Source organism: Triticum aestivum, chromosome 2D (genome assembly GCF_018294505.1).
Source record: "Triticum aestivum cultivar Chinese Spring chromosome 2D, IWGSC CS RefSeq v2.1, whole genome shotgun sequence".
NCBI classification, from domain to species: Eukaryota; Viridiplantae; Streptophyta; class Magnoliopsida; order Poales; family Poaceae; genus Triticum; species Triticum aestivum.
This window is the reverse complement of record NC_057799.1, coordinates 318259863-318283745: the sequence shown is the minus strand read 5'-3', so window position 1 is coordinate 318283745 and position 23883 is coordinate 318259863.

The window sequence follows — 23883 nt, the reverse complement described above, 5'->3', positions numbered from 1 at the left end:
TGATTACTATATGGTTTAATTGGTGGAAGATTATATGTTCAGATCCAATATGCTATCTAGTACCCCTCTGATCTTGAGCATGATTATCATTTGTGAGTAGTTACTTTTGTTCTTGAGGTCACGGGAGAAATCATGTTGCAAGTAATCATGTGAACTTGATATGTCTTTGATATTTTGACAGTATGTATGCTGTGATTCCCTTAGTGGTGTCATGTGAACATCGACTACATGACACTTCACCATATTTGGGCCTAAGGGAATGCATTGTGGAGTAGTTATTAGATGATGGGTTGCGAGAGTGACAGAAGCTTAAACCCTAGTTTATGCGCTATTCCATAAGGGACCGATTTGATCCAAAAGTTTAATGCTATGGTTAGAATTTATTCTTAATACTTTTCTCGTAGTTGCGGATGCTTGCGAGGGTGTTAATCATAAGTGGGAGGTTGGTTCAAGTAAGAAAAACACCTAAGCACCGGTCCACCCACATATCAAATTATCAAAGTAGCGAACACGAATCGAACCAACATGATGAAAGTGACTAGATGAAATTCCCATGTACCCTCAAGAACGCTTTGCTTATTATAAGAGACCGTTTTGGCCCGTCCTTTGCCTCGAAAGGATTGTCTACCTTGCTGCACTTTTGTTACTACTATCATTACTTGCTCGGTACAAATTATCTTGCTATCAAACTGCTCTGTTACTTACAATTTCAACGCTTGCAGACATTACCTTGCTAAAAACCACTTGTCATTTCCTTCTGCTCCTCGTTTGGTTCGACACTCTTACTTATCAAAAAGGGTACAATTGATCCCATATAATTGTGGGTCATCAACTACGCTAGTGAATAAAATGGTCGCTAAACCAGAGTCACACCCTCTTAGCAGTGATGATGAGGATATTCAGATGATTGGTGTAACACCCACTAAAATCTTTGTTTAGTAATATAAAACTTGATGAGAAAGGGACTATAGATGATTCAACTTTAGCTAGAAGGCGTCCCAAATGTTCGGAGGGTGATGATCTTAATGATAAAAATGATAAAAGTGGGTTTGGTGAGGTCAAGACTTTAAATAGTGATATGCCCACTACTTTGGATTACAAGGACTTTAATTATGATAATTGTTCTTTGATTGAGTCTATTTCCTTGTTGCAATCTATGATAAATTCACCTAATGCTTATGAACAAAATAAAGCTTTTACTAAACATATTGTAGAAGCTATATAAAAGCTCATGAACAAAAGCTAGAATTGGAGGGTTTTTATACATTGGAAATTGCATGATGACTGGGAACCTACTATTAAAGTAAAGATTAAAGATTATGAATGTAATGCTTTGTGTGATCTTGGTGCTAGTGTCTCTACTATACCAAAATATTAATGTGACATGCCAGGTCTCACCGATATGGATGAATGTTCCCTTAATTTGCACTTAGTGGATTCAACTATTAAGAAACCATTGGGTAGAATAAATGATGTTCTCATACTTGCTAGTAGAAATTATGTGCCTGTGGATTTCATTATGCTCGATATTGAATGCAATCTGTCTTGTCCTATAATACTTGGCAAGCCTTTCCTACAAACCGTAGGTGCTATTATTGATATGAAAGAACGAAATATAAGTTTCCAATTTCTATTAAAGAAAGGGATGGAACACATCCCTGGGAGGAGAATTAAACCACCATATGAATCTATTATGAGGGCCACCTATGGAACTAATGTGAATAATGACAATACTTGAAACAATGCATTGCGCCTAGCTAGGGGCGTAAAACAATAGCGCTTGTTGGCAGGGAACCCAATAGTTATCTTAATTTTTGCTTTTATTTTTTGTTTTGGTGTGTTGACACAATTATTTCTACTGTTACGATTGTGTTCTTTGCCAAGTAAAGTCTTTGGGATGATATGGTTGATAGTTGACTTGATTCTGTGAACAAACAAAAACTTTTATGCCCAGTGCTGGAACTACTATAATTCACTGGGACGTGATAATTTTTTTGAAATTTTTACAAATTATTGATATACAAATTGCCCACGTTATTTTTAATTTTCCAGATTTTATGAAGTTATAGAAGTATGATTTTTGTTCAGGGCATTACGAACTGTTCTGTTTTAGACAGATTCTGTTTTTACTGCATAATATGCTTGTTTTAATGATGCTATGGATTATATCGGGGGTATAAGTCATGGAGAGGTTAGAATACAGTAGGTATTATGCAAGAATAAATTATGAATGGGTTTATAACAATACCTAAAGTTTATGATTTGTCTGTTATACCGACGGATCTCACGAGGTTTCTATTGAGTTTTGTGTGCTAAAGTTTCCAAGTTTTGGGTGATATCACGATGGATGAAGGAATAAGGAGCGGCAAGACCATAATCTTTGGGATGCCCAAGGCACCCCAAGGTAATATTCAAGGAAGACCCAATCGTCTAAGCTTGGGGATGCCCCGGATGCACTAGTGCAGAAAAGCCTAGCAATGGCGTGTCAAAAACAGCCTTGCTGGTGTAGGAGCCCCACGCCACCAATATGGCGCCAGTGTTAAAATATAGCGGTGGCGTTGGTGCCTACGCCAGTATAGTTACTGGTATCTATGGCGTTGGTTAAAGTGGAACGATGGTAATATCAAATATACCTACGACGTTGGTACATCTCCACACGTCATAAATATGGAGAAACATTAGAGGCGTTGCATATCCTTCCGACGCCATTACTTAGTTTGAAATCATAGGAAAAAGGTACCACATCAGCCAAAAAACAGTGTCGGGGCAGCTTTTTTAAGATAAAAAATATTTCTAGCTAGGTAACATTAATTAAATACATCAACGATAATTATGTGTAGCACTTAAAATTAAGATAGCTAGGCAAAGTTTTGAAGTACGATAAGATGACAGAATGACATGTGTAGCTGATCGAGTAGTTTATAGAACCACAACAGCATAGCTAGCTGTTACTATCCCATCAATAATAAGGATCATTAGTGTATTTCTTCGTCGGATCTGCAAGAGACACCGGTCCGTCAGCATCGCCACCCTGCTTATTAAGACGTGTTTTTATCTCCTCCGAGCTGGCAGGTGCGCCGCTGTTGAAAACGCCGGCATTGTGGATGACATCCTTGTTGAGGATGGTAGAAAACTTGACCTAGACGTGTTTGAACTCATCTCTACCATCTCCCGGGCTAATTTCCTCTAGTTTTTCCCCAACGCGATGATGTCAGTGTTCTTTTTAAGGCGTTCTCCCTGCCGTATGTAGTCCTCCATGTGGTGGACTACGTAGTTGCCATATGTATCACAGAAGAATAGTGTGTACCGAGTACCGAATGGCTTACTTCGGATAGTAGGGCACTAGAAGGCAATCTTTTTCCATGTTGGCAAGCATGAAGTCTGTTAGTAGTTCCTCATAGCTTGAGGCGATCGGGGAGGTTGAGGTTGCTCTCGTGCATGAGATAGGGGTCCGCTACCACGACAACCTTGTTCAACTCGCATATGGTAGTGTAGGCGGTATTGATTGCTCATAGGCGTATTAAGGAAGGACCAAGCTTGTATAGGTGGAATAGGTTGAAGATGTCTTCGAATGGCTGATGTCGGCTTGAACTACGTCGGTATTTCCCCAAAGAGGAAGGGATGATGCAGCAAGAAACGGTAGGTATTTCCCTCGGTGATGACACCAAGGGTTATCGAACCAGAAGGAGAACCACGCAACACTACGTAAACGGTACCTGCACACAAAGAACAAATACTTGTAACCCGACGTGTAAAAGGGGTTGTCAATCCCTTTCGGGTAGCGGCGCCAGAAATTGGCACGTGGATGGGAGAAAGTTGTAATAGATTGATAGATGCAAGTAAAAGCCAATAAGATTCAGCGAGGTATTTTGGGTTTTTGATAATATAGATCTGAAAATAAAAGTTGCAAATAGCAATATAGATATGAAAGTATATGATGAGAAAATAGACCTGGGGCCATAGATTTCACTAGTGGCTTCTCTTGAGAAAAATAGCATACAGTGGGTAAACAAATTACTATTGGGAAATTGATAGAACTTCAAATAATCATGATGATATCCAGGCAATGATCATTATATAGGCATCACGTCCAAGATTAGTAGACCGACTCCTGCCTGCATCTACTACTATTACTCCACACATCGACCGCTATCCAGCATGCATCTAGTGTATTAAGTTCATGGAGAAACAGAGTAATGGAATAAGAACGATGACATGATGTAGACAAGATCTATTTATTTAGAAATAGACCCCATCTTGTTATCCTTAATAGGAACGATACATACGTGTCGGTTCCCCTTCTGTCAGTGGGATCAAGCACCATAAGATTGAACCCATCACAAAGCACCTCTTCCCATGGCAAGAAAAATCGATCTAGTCGGCCTAACTAAACCAAAGATTCGAAGAAGAAATACGTGGCTATAAGTAATCATGCATACAAGAGATCAAAAGACTCAAATAACTTTCATGGATAAAAACATAGATCTGATCATAAACTCAAAGTTCATCGGATCCCAACAAACACAACACAAAAAGAGTTACATAAAATAGATCTCCAAAAGACCATTGTATTGAGAATCAAAAGAGAGAGAGGAAGCCATCTAGCTACTAACTACTGACCCGTAGGTCTACAATGAACTACTCACGCATCATCAGAGAGGCACCAATGAGGATGATGAACCCCTTCGTGATGGTGTCTAGATTGGATCTGGTGGTTCTGGAACTTGCGGCGGCTGGAATTGATTTTCGTCGACTCCCCTAGGGTTTCTGGAATATTGGGGTATTTATAGAGCAAAGAGGCGGTGTCGGAGGCCACCGAGGTGGGCACAACCCACCTAGGCGCGCCTGGGCCCCCTGGCGCGCCCTGGTGGGTTGTGCTCCCCTCAGAGATCCACTCAGGTACTTTCTTGGCCCAACAGGTGTCTTTTGGTCCAGAAAAAATCACCAAAAAGTTTCGCTGCGTTTGAATTCTGGTTGGTAGTGATTTCCTACGAAGTAAAAAACAAGCAAAAAACAGCAACTGGCACTGGGCACTATGTCAATAGGTTAGTCCCAAAAAATGATATAAAGTTGCTATAAAATGATTGTAAAACATCCAAGATTGATAATATAACAACATGGAACAATCAAAATTATAGATACGTTGGAGACGTATCAGCATCCCCAAGCTTAATTCCTGCTCGTCCTCGAGTGGATAAATGATAAAAACCGAATTTTTGATGTGGAATGATGCCTAACATGTTCATCACATATTCTTTTCTTTGTAGCATGGACATTTGGACTTTTATATGATTCAAAGCGATTGCCTAGTTTTGACATAAAGATTTCAATACTCAAGCATATCAACAAGTAACCATGTCTTCCAAAATATCAATACTAAAGCAAGTTATCCCTAGCCCATTATGCTCAATCATTGATCCATTCATGAAACACACTCGCATATTAGCTATACCCAATGCGCAAGTACGATCATAGTGCCCCATAGTTGGTGCTTTATTAGAGAAAATGGAGACTCAAATAAAAATAAAAATTGCATCAAGTAAAAGAAAGGCCCTTCGCAGAGGGAAGTAGGGATTTGTAGAGGTGCGAGAGCTCAAAGTGAAAAAGATAGAGATAAAAACATTTTGGGTGGCATGCTTTTCCTGTCAATGAAAACGATCGAGTAGTTCCCAATACTTTCCATGCTATATCATAGGCAGTTCCCAAACAGAAAATAAAGTTTATTCCTTTTTCAACCATACTTTCACTTTCCATGGCTAGTCGTATTCACGGGTGCCTTCCATACCAACACTTTGCAAGGAATTTAGTATTTGGCAACATAAAGTAAATTCATTTTTCATTTTGGGACTGGGCATCCCTAATACCTTTGCCGTACTCTCATGCAATGACAAGTGAATAAACACTCATCTTGAGAATAACACATCTAGCATGGAAATATATCAGCCACCCCCTACCTTTCATGAGCGGTACGAGCACACAAAATAGAAGTTTATTTTGAAAACTAGAGATGGCATATACAAATTTGCTTAGAAAGGCAAAAGAATACCGCATATAGGTAGGTATAGTGGACTCATGTGGCAAAAATGGTTTAAAGGATTTTGGATGCACAAGTAGTGATCATACTTAGTGCAAATGAAGGCTAGCAAAAGATTGAGAAGCATCCAACCAAGAAACGAAAAATCTCATAAGCGAGCATTAAGCATAACTAACACCAAATAATGCACTACAAGTAGGATGTAATTTCATAGCATAACTATTGACTTTCGTGCTTGCATAGGGAATCACAAACCTTAACACCAATATTCTACTAAAGCATAATTACTCATCAACATGACTCACATATTATATCAACATATCACAAAACCATTACAAGGAATCAAGTTTATTTTGTCCAATGATCTTCATGAAAGTTTTTATTATATCCCTGTTGAATATCTATCACTTTGGGACTAGTTTCATAAGTTGCTTTTGATAGCTCAAACAAATCTAAGTGAAGAACATGAGCATAAAATTTTCTTCTCTCAAAATAATTTAAGTGAAGCCAGAGAGAATTTCTTCAAAAATACTAAAGCACACCATGCTAAAAAAGATATAAGTGAAGCTCTAGAGCAATTCCATAGCTCACAAAGATTTAAGTGAAGCATAGAGAGAAATTCTAACAAGTCATAGCATAATTTTGGCTCTCTCAAATAGGTGTGTCCAACAAGGATTCATGACTAAAATAAGAAGAAAAACAAGCAAAGACTCATATCATACAAGACGCTCCAAGCAAAACTCATGATATGTGACGAATAAAAATATAGCTCCAAGTAAAATACCGATGGTCGTTAGAAGAAAGAGGGGATGCCACTCAGGCATCCCCAAGCTTAGTCGCTTGCTTCTATTTAGATAATAGCTTGGGATGCCATGGGCATCCCCAAGCTTAATCTCTTCTTACTCCTTATTCCTTCATCCATCGTAATATCACCCAAAACTTGAAAACTTCAATCACCCAAAACTCAACAAAACCTTCGTGAGATCCGTTAGTATAAGAAAGCAAATCACTACTATAAGTACTGTTGCAAACCCATTCATATTTTATTTTTGCATTATATCTACTGTATTCCAACTTTGCTATGGCTTAAACCCCTAGTAAGAGTCCATAGATCAATCAAAATAAGCACACAACATAAAGAAAACAGAATCTGTTAGAAACAGAACAGTCTGTAGCAATCTGAATATTTTCAATACTTCTGTAACTCCAGAAATTCTGAAACATTAGGAAAATGTGAGCAATTTGTATATTAATCTTCTGCAAAAAGAATTAGTATTTTATCACGCTTCTGTTAAAAATGAGAATAATTTTCGTGAGCGCAAAAGTTTATGTTTTCCAGCAAGATCAAATCAACTATCACCCAACATGATCCCAAAGGCTTTGCTTGGCACAAACAATACATTAACACAAAAAACACAATCATAACAGTAGCATAATTTTGCAAACACTCAAGAACAAAAAGAAAAAGACAAAAATAAATTTTATTCATTGGGTTGCCTCCCAACAAGCGCTATCATTTTACGCCCCTAGCTAGGCATACCGCAAAGATCTAAGTGTTGTCATTTTTAGTTTCATTTTCCTTAGAGGTTTCTTTGTCAGGAGGTTTTGCAAAAACAACATAGAACGCCTTATCCATAGAGGCTTTAGCACTATCAAGTTGCTTATCATCATATCCTTTTTGATTTCCGGCAACAATCCAAGAATAGTGTTGATTAACATCATTGAAAACTTGTTGGATTATATCTAAAATAGGCACTTCCTTTTTAAGATGGGATAATTAGATTTATGCCCCTAGTTGTGTCCCACTCGTCTGTTTTACCCCTAATTCCCAAAAGTCACCTGTTCTGTCCAAGTCACTTTGATCCTCTTATGCTTTTGCCCTTTGACCGTTTGACTGCCAGTTTGAAAACTTCATAACTAATTCATACAAAATAAAAAAAATGCAAATAAGATACCAAAATGTTCAGAAAAACATCACCTATATGTCAGTGTCATTTGCATTCATGAAAAAATTGTTGGAAAGTGCACATCCGAGTTTTAGCTCTTTTGATACCACCATGAATAGTAAACTCTAAAAAAATCAAAAAAAATCAAAAAAATATGGTGGCAAAGAACGACAAGTGTTCTAAGTGCTTGCCAAGTTTCATTAGGGAACGACATTCGTGGAAGTCGTGGCAAAAAAATAATCTATTTTGGAGTGCTGATTGTTTTTTTGCTGCGGCACCCACAAATGTTATTCCCTGATGAAACTTGGCAGGCACTTAAAACATTTGTCATTCTTTGCCACCAAATTATTTTTGAATTTTTTGAACTTTTTTATATTTTACTATTCATGGTGGTAGCATAAGAGCTAAAACTCGGATGGGCACTTTCCAACACTTTTTTCATGAATGCAAATGACACTGACATATAGGTGATGTTTTTCTGAACATTTTGGTATCTTATTTGCATTTTTCTGATTTAGTTATGAAGTTTTCAAACTGACGGTCAAACGGTCAAAGGGCAAAAGCATAAGAGGAGCAAAGTGATTTGGACAGAACCGGTGACTTTTGGGAATTAGGGGTAAAACAAACGAGTGGGACACAACTAGTGGCATAAATCTAATTATCCCTTTTAAGATTATCATCAAAGATTTGATTATCCCCAAGCAAATGTCTTAGCACATAATCACTATTATAAAGAATTTCATCTATCACCGTTTTTTCATGATTCATACCATAGAAATAAAAAATTCCCTTGCTTCCCGTACTATGTAATCAAATTCATTCATAAGAACATGGGTGGCCAACTTTTTAGCCTTGGGATTCTTTATAACGGGTAACTCCAAAAACAATCTTTGCAAGTTAGGATGAGTACGGATAAATTGATTTTCAAGTTTCAGAACTAGTGCTGAAATAGCTTCCGCATAAGATTTAGTCCTCTTAAGTATAGGAACATCATCACGACTTAAATTTCCAACAAAATTGAAAAATTCTTGGATACGTTCTTTTCCTATAACATTCCCTTGCCCCGAAACAAAAGTTTTAGCATCTAGATTGCCAGATCATCCAATTTTAGGAGTTAGGCCATCATCTGTTTCTGCCATACCAAAGTCACTCATGGTGACGAATCTAGCAAAAAAAATACAACAAGAAACGTGAACGAGAAAGAGGGAAAATAAAATGGCAAACTTTTGTGAAGTGGGGGAGAGGAAAACGAGAGGCAAATGGCAAATAATGTAAATTGCAAGGAGATGAGATTTGTGATAAGGAACCTGGTAGATGTTGATGATGTCTCCCCGACAACGGTGCTAGAAATTGGCTAGTTGATGGGAGACGAATCCTCCCCGGCAACAGCGCCAGAAATTCCTTTTGATGCGGCTTGAACTACGTCGGCATTTCCCCAAAGAGGAAGGGATGATGCAGCACAACAACGGTAGGTATTTCCCTTTGTGATGAGACCAACATTATCAAACCAGTAGGAGAACCACGCAACACTATTAAACGGTACCTGCACACAAAGAACAAATACTTGCAACCCGATGTGTAAAAGGGGTTGTCAATCCCTTTCGGGTAGCGGCGCCAGAAATTGGCACGTGGACAGGAGAAAGTTGTAATAGATTGATAGATACAAATAAAAGCAAATAAAATTCAGCGAGGTATTTTTGGGTTTTTGATAATATAGATCTGAAAATAAAAGTTGCAAATAAAAAGGCAAATAGCAATATAGATCTGAAAGTATATGATGAGAAAATAGACCCAGGGGCCATAGATTTCACTAGTGGCTTCTCTCGAGAAAAATAGCATACGGTGGGTAAACAAATTACTGTTGGGCAATTGATAGAACTTCAAATAATCATGACGATATCTAGACAATGATCATTATATAGGCATCATGTCCAAGATTTGTAGACCGACTCCTGCCTACATCTACTACTATTACTCCACACATTGACCGCTATCCAGCATGCATCTAGTGTATTAAGTTCATGGAGAAACAGAGTAATGCAATAAGAACGATGACATGATGTAGACAAGATCTATTTATCTAGAAATAGACCTATCCTGTTATCCTTAATAGCAATGATACATACGTGTCGGTTCCCCTTCTGTCACTCGGATCAAGCACCGTAAGATCGAACCCATCACAAAGCACCTCTTCCCATGGCAAGAAAAATCGATCTAGTCGGCCTAACTAAACCAATGATTCAAAGAAGAAATGCGAGGCTATAAGTAATCATGCATATAAGAGATCAAAAGACTCAAATAACTTTCATGGATAAAAACATAGATCTGATCATAAAATCCAAGTTCATCGGATCCCAACAAACACACCGCAAATAGAGTTACATCAAATAGAACTCCAAGAGACCATTGTATTGAGAATCAAAAGAGAGAGAGGAAGCCATCTAGCTACTAACTACGGACCCGTAGGTCTACAATGAACTACTCACACATCATTGGAGAGGCACCAATGAGGATGATGAACCCCTCCGTGATGGTGTCTAGATTGGATATGGTGGTTCTGGAACTTGCGGCGGCTGGAATTGATTTTTGTCGACTCCCCTAGGGTTTCTGGAATATTGGGGTATTTATAGAGCAAAGAGGCGGTGCGGGAGGCCACCGAGGTGGGCACAACCCACCTAGGTGTCTTGCATCTATGGAAAAAATGGAGCATGGATGGTTGCATAATTATAAGTTGTTCTTGACAAAATGTCTTTCTGAAACGACATCACCTATTTGCTGGATATGTCGTGTGTGCATATATGCTTAATATTCTTTTGTTGTTGGTGAGCAACTAACGAAGGAGTACTTCTTCGGGAGCCTCCACAAGGGTCATCTGCGGTGGACTGAGAGCGCGCCACTTGGCGCACTCTCATCCGCCACCACATCTCGGGTTTTGGGTGCTCCCTCCGTTTTTTATTTATTTTTATTTCTCTGCACCTGTTTTCGGCTTTTTAGATGTTTTTTTGGTTTTTTGTTTTTTCGGCTTTTCCGTTTTCACCGGTCATTCTTATATTTTGGACTAAAAAATGCGATTTTGGACAAAAAAGTGCGCAAAAAACGTGTTTTCATTTTTTTCCCGCAAGAGTCACGGCCGTGCCTCTCGAAAACGAGATAAAAACCCTCGTTTTTCCCCTTCAGCGAAAGGCACTTCCGTGCCTCTCGAAACGGAAAAAATGCACTTTGCTTTTCTCCTTCCGCGAGAGGCACGAGCGTCCCTTTTAGAAACAATGAGAGGCATGGATTTGCTTCTGCGAGAGGCACGTTTCCGAGAGGCACGGCGTGCCTCTCGAAAATGGAAAAAATGTGTTTTCTTTTTTTCCTACCGCGAGAGGCACGGATTTGCTTCCCCGAGAGGCACATCCGCGCCTCTTCCGAAAAAGAAAAAAACGTGCTCCCGGTTCGGGTTTTCGTCTTGGTTATTTTCATGAAAAAAAGTTTGTCAAAACCTATTAACATGGGATCTAGTTTTGAAAAATCTTGACGCGGGGAATCCAACGGTGAAGACAGTTCGAGATTTGGACACACGGTTTAAGAGATAAAGCGTTTTGAGTAAACAGATCTATGGAAAAAGGGAAAACTCTGAGGTTGCGAACGTTCTAAATCAACTGGTTGATTTCTCGCTAGCGCAAACCGCCTCGCGCTCCAACCACGTGTCCCTCTGTGGATGCACATACCGCTCCCTCTCTTCCCAACTTATCTCTTCAACGGCCGTATTCTTTCTCGCTCGCCCTCTCTCCCGCATCTCATTCCCTCCACCGATGAGGCATCCGCCAGCGCCACCGCAATTCGCCGTCACATCACAGCAGCCATTGCCGTCGACACTGCATCGTAGCACCACGCCATAGCCGACGGCGCTGCTCCGCAGCATCCCCGCAGCATCACACCTTTCCGTTGTCGCCGTGGCCGCCACGCGCGTCGCGGCTTCCGCCATGGCTGACGCGCTGCATCGCAGCACCCGTCATCGGCAACATTGCATGCAACATCTGTCATGACCGCTGGCGCTGCATCGCAGTTTCCGCCATCCTCGCCACACGCAGTTTCCGCCATGGCCGCCGCGCTGCGTCGCAACACCATCCCGACAATGCTGCATTGCAGCATCCGCCATGGCCACTGGCGCTGCATCTTAGCTTCCGCCAGTGTCACCGTTCGCTGCGTCGCAGCACGCGTCGCCACCGTTGGAGCTTTGCAGGGAGGCGGCCGATGTTGCGATGAAGCTCCAACGAGGCCGACCAGTGCTGCAATGAAGCACGCCGGAGCTACAATGAAGCGCGGCGGAGCTGCAGTGAAGCACCGTGGGGGTCGTCGAAGCTTCGTCGGGGCTGCAATGGAGTGCCGTCAGTGCTTCGTGCAACACGCCGTGCTGCCATGGAAGCTGTTGCACTATAATGGAAAACCTTGTACACAGAGGTATAGTAGTAGCGCTGGTTAGAACAGAGCGCTATGATAATCCCCAAGTGCAAGGAATCATCATAGCAATTCCCAAAGGTGGAAGTGATAAGTATGGAGTGTCGAACCCACAAGTAGCTAAAGGCAAGATCAATATTCTCTCAAGTCCCATATGCCACGGATACGACTCTATGAAACGAGAAATAAAACTATGTTGTGGGTATGAAGAGGATAACTTTGCATGATATTGGAGAACTAAAATATAAAAGTAGGCGATGTTAATATAAAATTAGAATATATTACTATATATTATAAATAGCGAGTGTGGAATAATGATGGACCGGTGTGCTGAATTGTCCTAGGCAATTGTTAACAAGATCGGTAATCATTATTGCAATTTCATATGAGGGAGAGGCATAAGCTAACATACTTTCTCTTCTTGGATCATATGCACTTATGATTGGAACTCTAGCAAGCATCCGCAACTACTAAAGATCATTAAGGTAAAACCCAACCATAGCATTAAAGCATCAAGTCCCCTTTATCCCATACGCAACAACCCCCTTACTCGGGTTTAAGATTTTGTCACTCTAGCAACCCACTATATATCATGAACGTATTGCAACACCCTACAACGGGAATCCCTCACGTGTGCGCGGCACGGAAGGCACCATAGGACAGCACCAAAATAAAACATACAACTCAAACCAATATATATCATCAATCAATGTAGCGATCCGACCTCAGACGGTCAAATCTCTGTGCATAAGTGTCATCCCTAGTGAGGGAGTCCTGGACTAAGGGGTCCTCGGGCGTCCGGCCTGTTAGCCATGGGCCGGACTGATGGGCTGTGAAGATACGAAGACCGAAGACTGCACCCGTGTCCGGATGGGACTCTCCTTGGCGTGGAAGGCAAGCTTGGCGACCAAATATGTAGATTCCTTTCCTTGTAGCCGACCTTGTGTAACCCTAGATCCTCCTAGTGTCTATATAAACCAGAGGACTTAGTCCGGAGGGGGATATACTCATTACCATAGTCATACATGCTAGACTTCTAGGGTTTAGCCATTATGATCTCGTGGTAGATCAACTCTTGTAATACTCATATTCATCAAGATCAATCAAGCAGGAAGTAGGGTATTACCTCCATAGAGAGGGCCCGAACCTGGGTAAACATCCCGTCCCCTGTCTCCTGTTACCATCGACCTTAGACACACAGTTCGGGACCCCCTACCCGGGATCCGCCGGTTTTGACACCGAGATTGGTGCTTTCATTGAGAGTTCCACTGTGCCGTCGACGACAGGATTGATGACTCGCCTCGTCCTTAAAGACAATATCACCGCCGGAGGAGAACTGGCCCCAGGCCAAACCCTCCGGCTGGGCGGCTTCACCATGACCGCATGTTCGGCCGTTAAGCCGGTGATGACCTCTCGGGCCATCGAAAATCCCCTTCGTATCGACCCCAAACACTCCAAGCAGATGGATCCGGCGGAGTTTTCGTCTTTAAACGAGCTCCTTGATCGCATCGCCGCCCTGGGAATCGCCACATATTACGATCGGATCGGGCTTAAACCCGACCAAAGAGAAATCAAATCTCCACCGGTCACCCACCAGATAGCGGTAGTCGAGAGCAAGATGGCGACTCTTCCCCTATACTGAAGACGGACTATGTCCGGATCGCCGACCCTACAGAGCCGGATACCCACCAGCAAAAGGAGGTGACCGGCCTTCCGAACATAGAATCGGACGGCGGGCATAAGCAACCAGAAGATACTCTGGAGCCCGGACTGCTAAGTCTGGAAAACCTTCAGACTCCGGATCATCGATCGGGTCAGGGTCTGAATCCAATTCCACCCACCCACCCAGACATAAGCGCTCTTATGAGCATAAAAACAGCAGACTCAGGAAATGGTCCACCACTTCTGGGCCAGATTCCTCCTTGTCAAGGACAAGGTTAAAGATTGCCGCAAGGAGGACGCGATATCAGCGTTCTGCAACAATTGCACGGACGAAGGAATACTCAACGCCATCAACCGCCGTCGCTTCTTACACTTCGCTGACTTGGCATCTATCGTGCAGAAGTACAACACAATGGAAAGCGCCTGGAAAACTCAGGCAACCCGTTGGGAACCATCGGCCCCCACTCAACCCCTCATTTAGGCGAAAAGGGCACACCCTTGTAGCACGCCCGGTCCCAAAGTAAAGAAATATAAGTCCATTACGGGGCGCGAACCGTTCTGGAAGGATGGCTCGATGGGCCATGCAAAATACACGCAACACCGGACAACATACCAACACACAGCCTTATAGCATGTTGGATACTCCGGCAAGTGGCCAAGAGCGGCGAGAATATCCTTACCAAGAATATCCCAGAACAACACCCCCAAGAAGACGACGACCCCAGAGTATTGAAGATCTTCGAGACATTCGCCTCAAACAATAAGCACAAAAGGGCACTTCGCGACCTCGCCGAAGTCTGTCAAATCGCCGCGATAAACCCTTGGAACGACACGGTTATAACCTTTAATGCCGGTGACGAACCGAAATACAAGATAGTTTGAGCGCCAGCTACATTAGTCCTCAGTCCCATCATGGACAGCTTTAGACTCACCAAGGTCCTCATGGACGGCGGCAGCGGACTAAACCTCATCTATGAGGATACACTCCACAAAATGGAAATAGACAGAAGCCACGTCAAGCAAAGCAGCATGACCTTCCGAGGAATCATTCCCAGTCGGGAGGCGCGGTGCGCGGGAAAAATCATACTTGACGTGGTATTCGGCACGCCGGAGAATTATCGGTCCGAAGAAATAACCTTCCAAGTGGCCCCTTTCAGCAGTGGATATCACGCCCTGTTGGGGCGAGATGCTTTTACACGCTTCCAAGCTATACCTCATTACGGGTACACGAAGCTCAAAATGCCCGGGCCCAACGACATAATCACTCTTGTGAGTGATCCGGACATAGCACTCCGCACTGAAAACAAAACCGCATCCCTAGCCCTCGAGGCATTATCTAAAGCCCTCGCGGCCGAGGAATTAACTGCACTGCGCTCCACGGTGGATAGGGACGATGTGATCTTAGACAAATGACCCAAATCCACCTCCTTCAAACCGGCAGAAGAAATAGTCAAATTCCAGGTCCATGCAACGAACCCAAGAAGACATCATGTATTGGGGCACAACTAGACCCAACGGTCGACGCCGCGCTACGAGATTTCCTTCGTGAAAACTGGGATATATTCGCCTGGCACCCTTCTGACATGCCTGGAATCCCACGCGAACTGGCCGAACATAGCCTCAATATATTAAAGGGATACAAACCAGTCAAACAAGCACTGCGGCGCTTTTCCGAACCCAAACGCCAAGCTATGGGGGAGGAGCTGGCCAAGCTAATTGAGGCCGGATTCATTAGAGAAATAAAACATCCGGACTGGCTGGCAAACCTGGTGATGGTACCAAAGAAGGACAAATTCTGGCGCCTGTGCGTCGACTTTAAAGACCTCAATAAGGCTTGCCCTAAGGATCCCTTCCCCCTCCCCCGCATCGATCAAATCATTGATGCTACCGCAAGACACGACTCACTATGTTTCCTTGATGCATATTCCGGATGCTATCAAATCAAAATGAAGGAATCCGATCAAGCCGCAACAACATTTATTACCCCATATGGGCCATTCTGCTTCAACACCATGCCCTTCGGGCTAAAGAACGCCGGCGCCACATACCAACGCATGATTCAAACATGCCTGGAGAAACAGATCGTCAAGACAGTTGAAGCCTATGTGGACGACGTCGTCATCAAAACTAGGCACATTGAAACACTAATACACGATTTACGTCTCACATTCGACAACCTGCGCGCGTATGACATTAAGCTCAATCCAGAAATGTGTGTTTTCGGCGTCCCCGCGGGAAAACTGCTGGGCTTCATCGTTTCCAATAGAGGAATTGAAGCAAATCCAGCCAAAATTTGAGCTCTGTCTCAATTGGCTACGCCAACGGACCTCAAACAAGTCCAAAAACTCGCGGGTTGCATGGCAGCTCTAAGCCGCTTTATCTCCAGATTGGGAGAAAAGGCACTGCCACTCTATCGCCTTTTACGGCGAACCGATCACTTCGAGTGGGCGGACGCGGCAACAGCCGGACTGGAGGAAATAAAAACCCTTCTAGCGAGCAACCCAATCCTGGCCGCGCCAAACGTCGGAAAACCCATGTTATTATACATATCGACAACACATCAGGTGGTGAGCGCCGTCCTCTTCATTGAACAAGAACAGGACGGACACAAATTCCCGCTTCAGCAGCCAGTATACTACGTATCCACTGTCCTTACACCATGCAAATCCCGGTACCCCCATTATCAAAAGATAGCATACGCGGTCTTTATGGCATCCCGAAAGCTACGTCACTACTTCTAGGAGTGTTCGATCATGGTGGCTTCCGAAGTACCACTCAACGACATAATAAACAACCGCGATGCCACGGGTCGGATTGCCAAATGGGCCATTGAGCTCCTTCCATTTGATATTATATACAAACCACGTCGAGCTATTAAATCCCAAGTACTCGCTGACTTCGTCGCCGAATGGACAAAGGCCGAACTCCCTAAAGAGTACGGCACATATTCCAATTGGGTTATGTATTTCGATGGCTCCAAAATATTGGCAAGGCTAGGAGCGGGCGTCGTTTTAACGTCCCCTACTGGAGATGTTGTTCAATACGTAGTCCAAATACTATACACAGACTCCAACAACGCAGCCGAATACGAGGCCTTATTGCATGGTCTCCGGATGGCTGTCTCCATGGGCATACAACGTCTGGAAGTGCGCGGGGACTCAAACCTTGAAATATCTCAAATAAATGGAGACTTCGATGCCAAAGATCCGAAGATGGCAGCTTATCGTAATGCCGTCATAAAAATGTCGGCTCGGTTCGAGGGGCTCGAGTTCCATCATGTGGCTCGAGAAAGTAATCAAGCGGTGGACGTTCTTGCTCGTATCGGCGCTAAGCGCGACCCCGTCACACCTAATATCTTTCTGGAAAGGCTTTTTAAGACATCCGTGGTGTGGCAGGGGGAAAACTACAACACCAGTCCGGATCCGAACATAACCCTAGATTCCGAACAAACCGATATATTCGGAGGCTCAGCTACCGAAATAACACCGTCGGCGCATCTCATCATGGCAGTCATTCCCCCATGGACCGAACCTTTCCTGGCCTACCTTAACAGGAAGGAACTTCCTGAGGATCAGAATGAGGCCCGCCGCATTGTCCGGCGTTCGAAGGCCTACAAGGTTCATGACGGAGAGCTCTATAAGAAAAGCTTCACCGGAGTCCTTCAAAGATGTATCTCCGAGGAGGAGGGGCGGCAGCTTCTGGCTAAGATTCATGCCGGTCTCGCCGGGCACCACGCCGCAGCTCGAGTCCTTGTTAGCAAGGCCTTTCGTACAGGGTTCTATTGGCCGACGGCCCGAGCGGATGCACAGGACCTTGTCCAACATTGCGTTGGATGCCAACTCTTCGCGAACCAAAGCCATATGCCCCCCACCGCCCTACAAACAATCCCCATCACTTGGCCTTTTGCGGTCTGGGGACTGGATATGGTTGGACCCCTTAAAGGAGGAAGCCATAAGAAAAAACATCTGTTGGTCATGGTGGATAAATTCACCAAGTGGATAGAAGCCAAACCAGTTAAAACGGCCGAGTCCGGGCCAGTAATAGACTTTATATGCGGCGTCGTACACCATTATGGTGTTCCACACAGTATCATCACGGATAACGGCTCCAACTTCACAGCCGACGAAGTGAAAACCTGGTGCACTAATCTGGGCTTCAAGCTTGATTACGCCTCTGTCTGTCATCCACAGACAAACGGTCAAGTCGAAAGAGCTCATGGTCTTATTATGAGCGGCATTAAGCCTAGACTAGTGCGGTCTTTGAAGGAATTAGACAAGCACTGGGTTGATGAGCTCGACTCTGTACTCTGGGGGCTGCGGACCACACCCAATCGCACTACCGGATACACACCTTTCTTCATGGTGTACATCGCAGAGGCAGTACTGCCCTGTGACATTATTCATGACTCACCTCGAGTGCGCATGTATGAAGAGAGAGAGGCCGAGTTCGATCGGCAGGACAACTTAGATGCCTTGGAGGAGGAGCGCGACGTCGCAAAAGCCCGTTCCACATTTTATCAACAGCAGGCTCGCAGGTATCAAAGCAGAGAGGTGCGGGCCAAAACTTACAACGTCGGTGAACTCGTTCTACACCTGCTGGAGAAGAAAAAGGACAAACTCAAGCCCAAGTGGGAGGGTCCCTTCATCATCAACGAAGTTCTCACCAGAGGGGCGTACCGCCTGCGTGATGCGTCAGACAATCGACTAGAGCCGAACCCCTGGAACGCGGCCAGACTCCGAAGATTCTATCCCTAGCGCCGAAATCTTTGTTCGTCTCCTTCCCCCTATTGTTTCTGTTATTTTTTCTCTCTCTTTTCGTTTTTTCTCTTTAGCTTTAAAAGCTTTCGTGCGGTTAGACCGTGCATCCCCGACGCATACATCTTGAAGTATGTACGTCTATTATACCTGGGGCTTCTTGGACAGAAGCTTGTTATTATTATTATTTTCCGAGCATCAAGCTCTTCACATATGTGTTTTCTACCATATGTACCTTTTCTTCGCCATTATATGCATCGATATGACTTAAGTTTTGGCCAAGCTGGGTTGCCTGGCTCCTGTGCTTATGCCCTACGTTCCCGTTAGTTCGGCTAGGGCATAAAGGGAGCACCTCTGCGATTGTTACTGCCGGGTCATCCGGAGGTGTACCTCGGACTAGGTGAAGCCGAAAGCTAGCGTTCTTAAGGGAATATTCGGTCGGTGAACTAAAGATGTTTTTGCATTCGTCCCATCGTGAACCCCCAGAAGCTATACACATTGTGATTTTTTTGTCACAGTTCGGACATGCACATCGATGCATGCACACCCAGGGAAAGGAACCCTTAACGGAACTATTCTCTCTGGAAGATGTTTCTTACACTCTTAATGTAATATAACATAACTAGCCGGATAATTGTCTGTTCAAGCAACTATGACCCCTACGCCTGGTTTCCATGCATACCCGGTCTACTCGGCCGTTTTGGTATTCGGAAACACTCTGCACCTTCGGGTCGAGAGGTTGAAGCAAAAAGGTCCGCCATGACAATTGTTTTACAATTCGGCTAGAGTTACATATGCAAAGGAAACTACATAGTCACTTGGACTCAAAAACTTCCTCCTCTATGCCGTCCAGCAGGCTATCTAACTTACAATCCTGCTGGGAATACTTGGCGGCTACTTCTACTTGGTTATATACTAAACTAACGGGAATTTCTTCCCCATTTGACCCTAGCGGTCCGACCCGGGCCATGTGATTTGGATCCAGCCTGGTGTACCGCGTTTTCACCATGGCCCAGGCCTCTCGTGCACCTTCTCGGCAGGCCGATATCTTCCATAGTCGGATACGCCGCCGCGCTCCCTTGAACAGCTCTACAAGCTTCTCCATACTCCCTGGAGGGGAGGCGGATGGCCATAAGGCCTTGGCTACACTCCGCATTGCCTGCCGAGCCTGCTCGTGCAATTGCGACAGCCCTTGAAGAAGATCACTTGATGATCCGGACACCTCCTCTTCGGGACGGCATGTCAGCATACCTGCAATCATAGCTATATCAGCTACTTTTACCTCCAAACTGTTATAAGGTAAATTCGGCCACGTACTGAATATGCCGCCTCACAGCTTTTTGTTCTCCTTCATGGAGTCGGCTAGCTGAGCTCGCACGTCTTTCAGTTCTTCGCCCAGTTTGGTATTTGAATCTTGGAGTTTGTTTTTCTCCTGTCTGACTCGGGCCAACACCCGCTCGCCTGCGGCATGCATTCTTTTCTACTCTTTTTCCTCCAGTTGATCCGATGATCCTGTTATGAGATAAAGCCACGATGTTAGCACAGTCACTATACAATAATTGTTTCTCGATGGAGGGGAAATATTACCGGAGGACACCTCATTGGATTTTTCCAGTTCGGCGGTCACTGCGTTTAACTGTGTCCGGCACCTTTCTAGCCCTTGGGCCAGCAAGTCGTTCTTCTCCGAAAGAACCTGATTATGCAGCGATCCTCAAATCAGTTGTCCCAACTACTTTAAGTCTCGGGGGCTACTGGCATACAGTTATCATACTGAGTCACAGTAAACTTACCTGCACATCTTTTAAATGCTGCTTTGTGCCTCCGCTAAGCCCATCTTGAGCAGCTCGGATGTATACACCAGCCGAGCTGAAGGCATTAAACGCCTCTTTCGAACAGCGGGGGTCTCGTAAAATGGCCCTCCAGCACCGATGATTCATGGCGCTCTCCACTTCCGAGTTGGTGACGGACATGTTTTTCGAGCCCTCGGCCGAAGGACAGTCCGGCGTCACTCCCACATCGCCCCCCGTCCCCTCAGCTGGGGTTGGATCCTGGCTGTTGGGAGTATTACTGCCCAGACCCCCGGACACAGTCCATCGGACTCCTTTCCTGATACAGGACGAACATGAAAGTCACAGTTGGATGTGACTATTAAATAACATATTTGCAAACCCATACCTCTTTGACGAGGGCTCGCCCGTGTCTTCATTTGCCTTCCTCTTTGAAGGCTTGCCCGGTGCGGGAGCCGCTCTCGTCGGAGTCGCTCCTGGAGTAGCACGGTATGTCGAACGCCTCCCTTTTGAAGCACGAGACAGTGCGGTGGGTGAGGCGGAATGTGGGAACCCTTTTGGGGGAGATGTCTCCTGACTACTTACGTGTGAAGCAGGGAGAAGACCAGGGTAATCGGCGATGATGGCCACTTCAGTGCCATCATAGCTCGCCTGGTAAAACACGCCATTCTCGAGCACCACGAATATGTCCAGATCCTCTTTGAATCCGGGGTCAAGGTCCTGATTGTGGCCCTCGGGCTGCGGGGCAGGGCTGTAAAGCCCTTAGGAGATCTTTTGCCAGTGCTGTTATGAATGGGTAGGTTGTTATTCGTTAAACAGGGAGTGAAATGAGTAGAGCAGAAGAGCTGGGGGCTTAACCAGCTAGGAGGATTGTACATGGAATATCCTTCTCTGTGTGTGATGCGCAGGAACTCCTCTTCCTCACCCTTGAACAGTTCAGCCAATATTTTGGCTAGGGCAGCAGGGGTGTCCGGACCTTTCCTGCCGCAGCGGGAGGCGTCATCTTCCCCATTATAGTTCCACATAGGAAGTCCTTTGTATTGGAGTGGCTGGACCCCCCGCACTATGGTGGTCGCCATTACTTCAACTATCATATATCCGGACTGGGCGAGCGTCCTGATCTTGCTAAGGAGTTGGCGAACTTCCGCACTATCTTCCTCCTCGAGGCTCCGAGGGCGCCAGCTGTGGCGTTTCTTCAGAGGAACACTTGTAAACTCGGGGAGACCCCTCCGGACTGGATCTGGAAGTATGATGTCATCAATGTAAAACCCTTCAGAGGTCCACTCTTCGGAAGCTTTAATTTCTTCGGTGTGCCGGATAGGTACCGGGTCTCAGCAATGCGCCATATTTCGGCCCCGACCACTTCAAATATCGATCCCTCATGGTTGCGCGGGACAAGACAAAACAACTTTCTCCACAGATCAAAATGGGCCTCACAGCCCAGGAACAGTTCGCATAAAGCGACATACCAGGAGATGCGCCTCGTTCTCCTGAGCTCGTGGGTAGGTCGGCCGTCGCGAGAGGTGGCCGGACGCGCCGGCGATCGCCGTCGGGGCAATCCCCTCCCGCTGCCTCGCTCGACCCCGAGCATGAGGAAGAAGAAGGCCAGGAGGGCCCCGCCCGCGTTGACCCTACCTCTGGGCCCCACCTGTCGGCGAGACGGGGAGCGCCACGTTGGATAAGTGGACGCGCCCCAGCCGCGAAGTCGTTTTCCCCACGCGAAAGTGTATTGCTGGATAATGCGCTTTCAATCACCGAAAGCGTATTCTTCCTCTTCTTCGGGTTAGAATGCGCTTTCCTTTCTGGAAAGCGTATTTCTGAGAAAGACGCGATCTGTTTTTCTGCTATGGCCCCGTTTGTAATGATTTTCTTTACAGATTGGTCCCTGATAATTAAACGGTCATATCTTTTTACCCACAACTCCGAATGAGGTGAATCCAAAGCCCACGTCTTCGTTTCGTCGAGCCCGTTCCGTTGATGTCATTTTCATAATATTTTCACACAATGAAAATGACCTTTTCCCCTTGCCCGTAAACATCCCCCTCTGAGAAGGAACTGTTTCCGGCAAATCTTTTCGCGATCATTTCGCACTTCTTCCCGGAGTATTTGTCGACCCCCAGGCAAGCCAACCTCTTATCATGAGCCCTGAACTTGCATGTTGACTTTGCTTGCACCTTGTGTGTGTGTAGTTGCAGTTGTTTTATATCGTTTTCATTGGCAGTTATTTCTTTATGCCTATCTTGCATGCTTGTGTTTCATGATACCTTTGCCATGTTAATTAGAATGTTATTATTAATAATGCCATGCCACTACTCTACTTTATTTGCATGTCATCGTTATAAACTGTTATGAGGATTGTAATGCACCGTTGATATAATATTGACGTGTCCTTTATGTTATAGTTGTGCACTTGAGGAGTTCAATATTTTGTTCGTGCATTTGTATGCGGCATGTTGCACTCATGTTAAATATGTTCATGATGATGGAGAAGGAAATAAAATGACTTAATAATAACAAACCTCCTCCGTCATCGATGGGATCGAGTCATAGTGCCGCCAAACCGAACTTTTTCAGTGCAGCCACATTTGCCTTATGGGAGGCCTTAATGCGAGCCATTGTCATGACCTCTCACCGGTGCCTCCCACTAGGGAAGGTTATGGGCGTGCTTACCCTGATCAGGTAAGCGGACATAACCTTGTGTGCTCGTTTTTGAGATTTTTGGTACCAGTCCCCGAGTGGGAGTGTCCCCGAGTGGGAGTTGACCACGACGGTGGTCGGGGTGTCTTTGGTAGACACAGGGCCACCCAGGACCAGCCCGTTGGGGATTGGGTCGGAGTGGCCGAGAGAGCGTCATGGCAGTAGGTTGGTTTCGTCGGAATGCCGTTGGTCCACCCGAATGGGATGACGAGGCCATGGGTTCTGTGGTGTGGGTACAGTGTGCTACCTCTGCAGAGTGTATAAAGTCTATCGATAGCAACAGTTCGTAGTAGGTCCCACTATCAGGTCTTGGTCGAAATGGAGGACAAACCGAAATAATTAAGTTGGTAAATAAATATGTGATAACAAGAATATGGTAACTTGAACTATGAGATAGTCGTGAGGAGTCACGAAGATATTTTGATGATGAGATAAGTGTTTGTGATCGCCGTAAGGATCACGAGCCAAATATTGGTCGTGGTTGTGATCGCCGTAAGGATCACGGTTGGAGACCAAGTGTTGATCATGGTTGTGATCGCCGTAAGGATCACGAGTTGTTC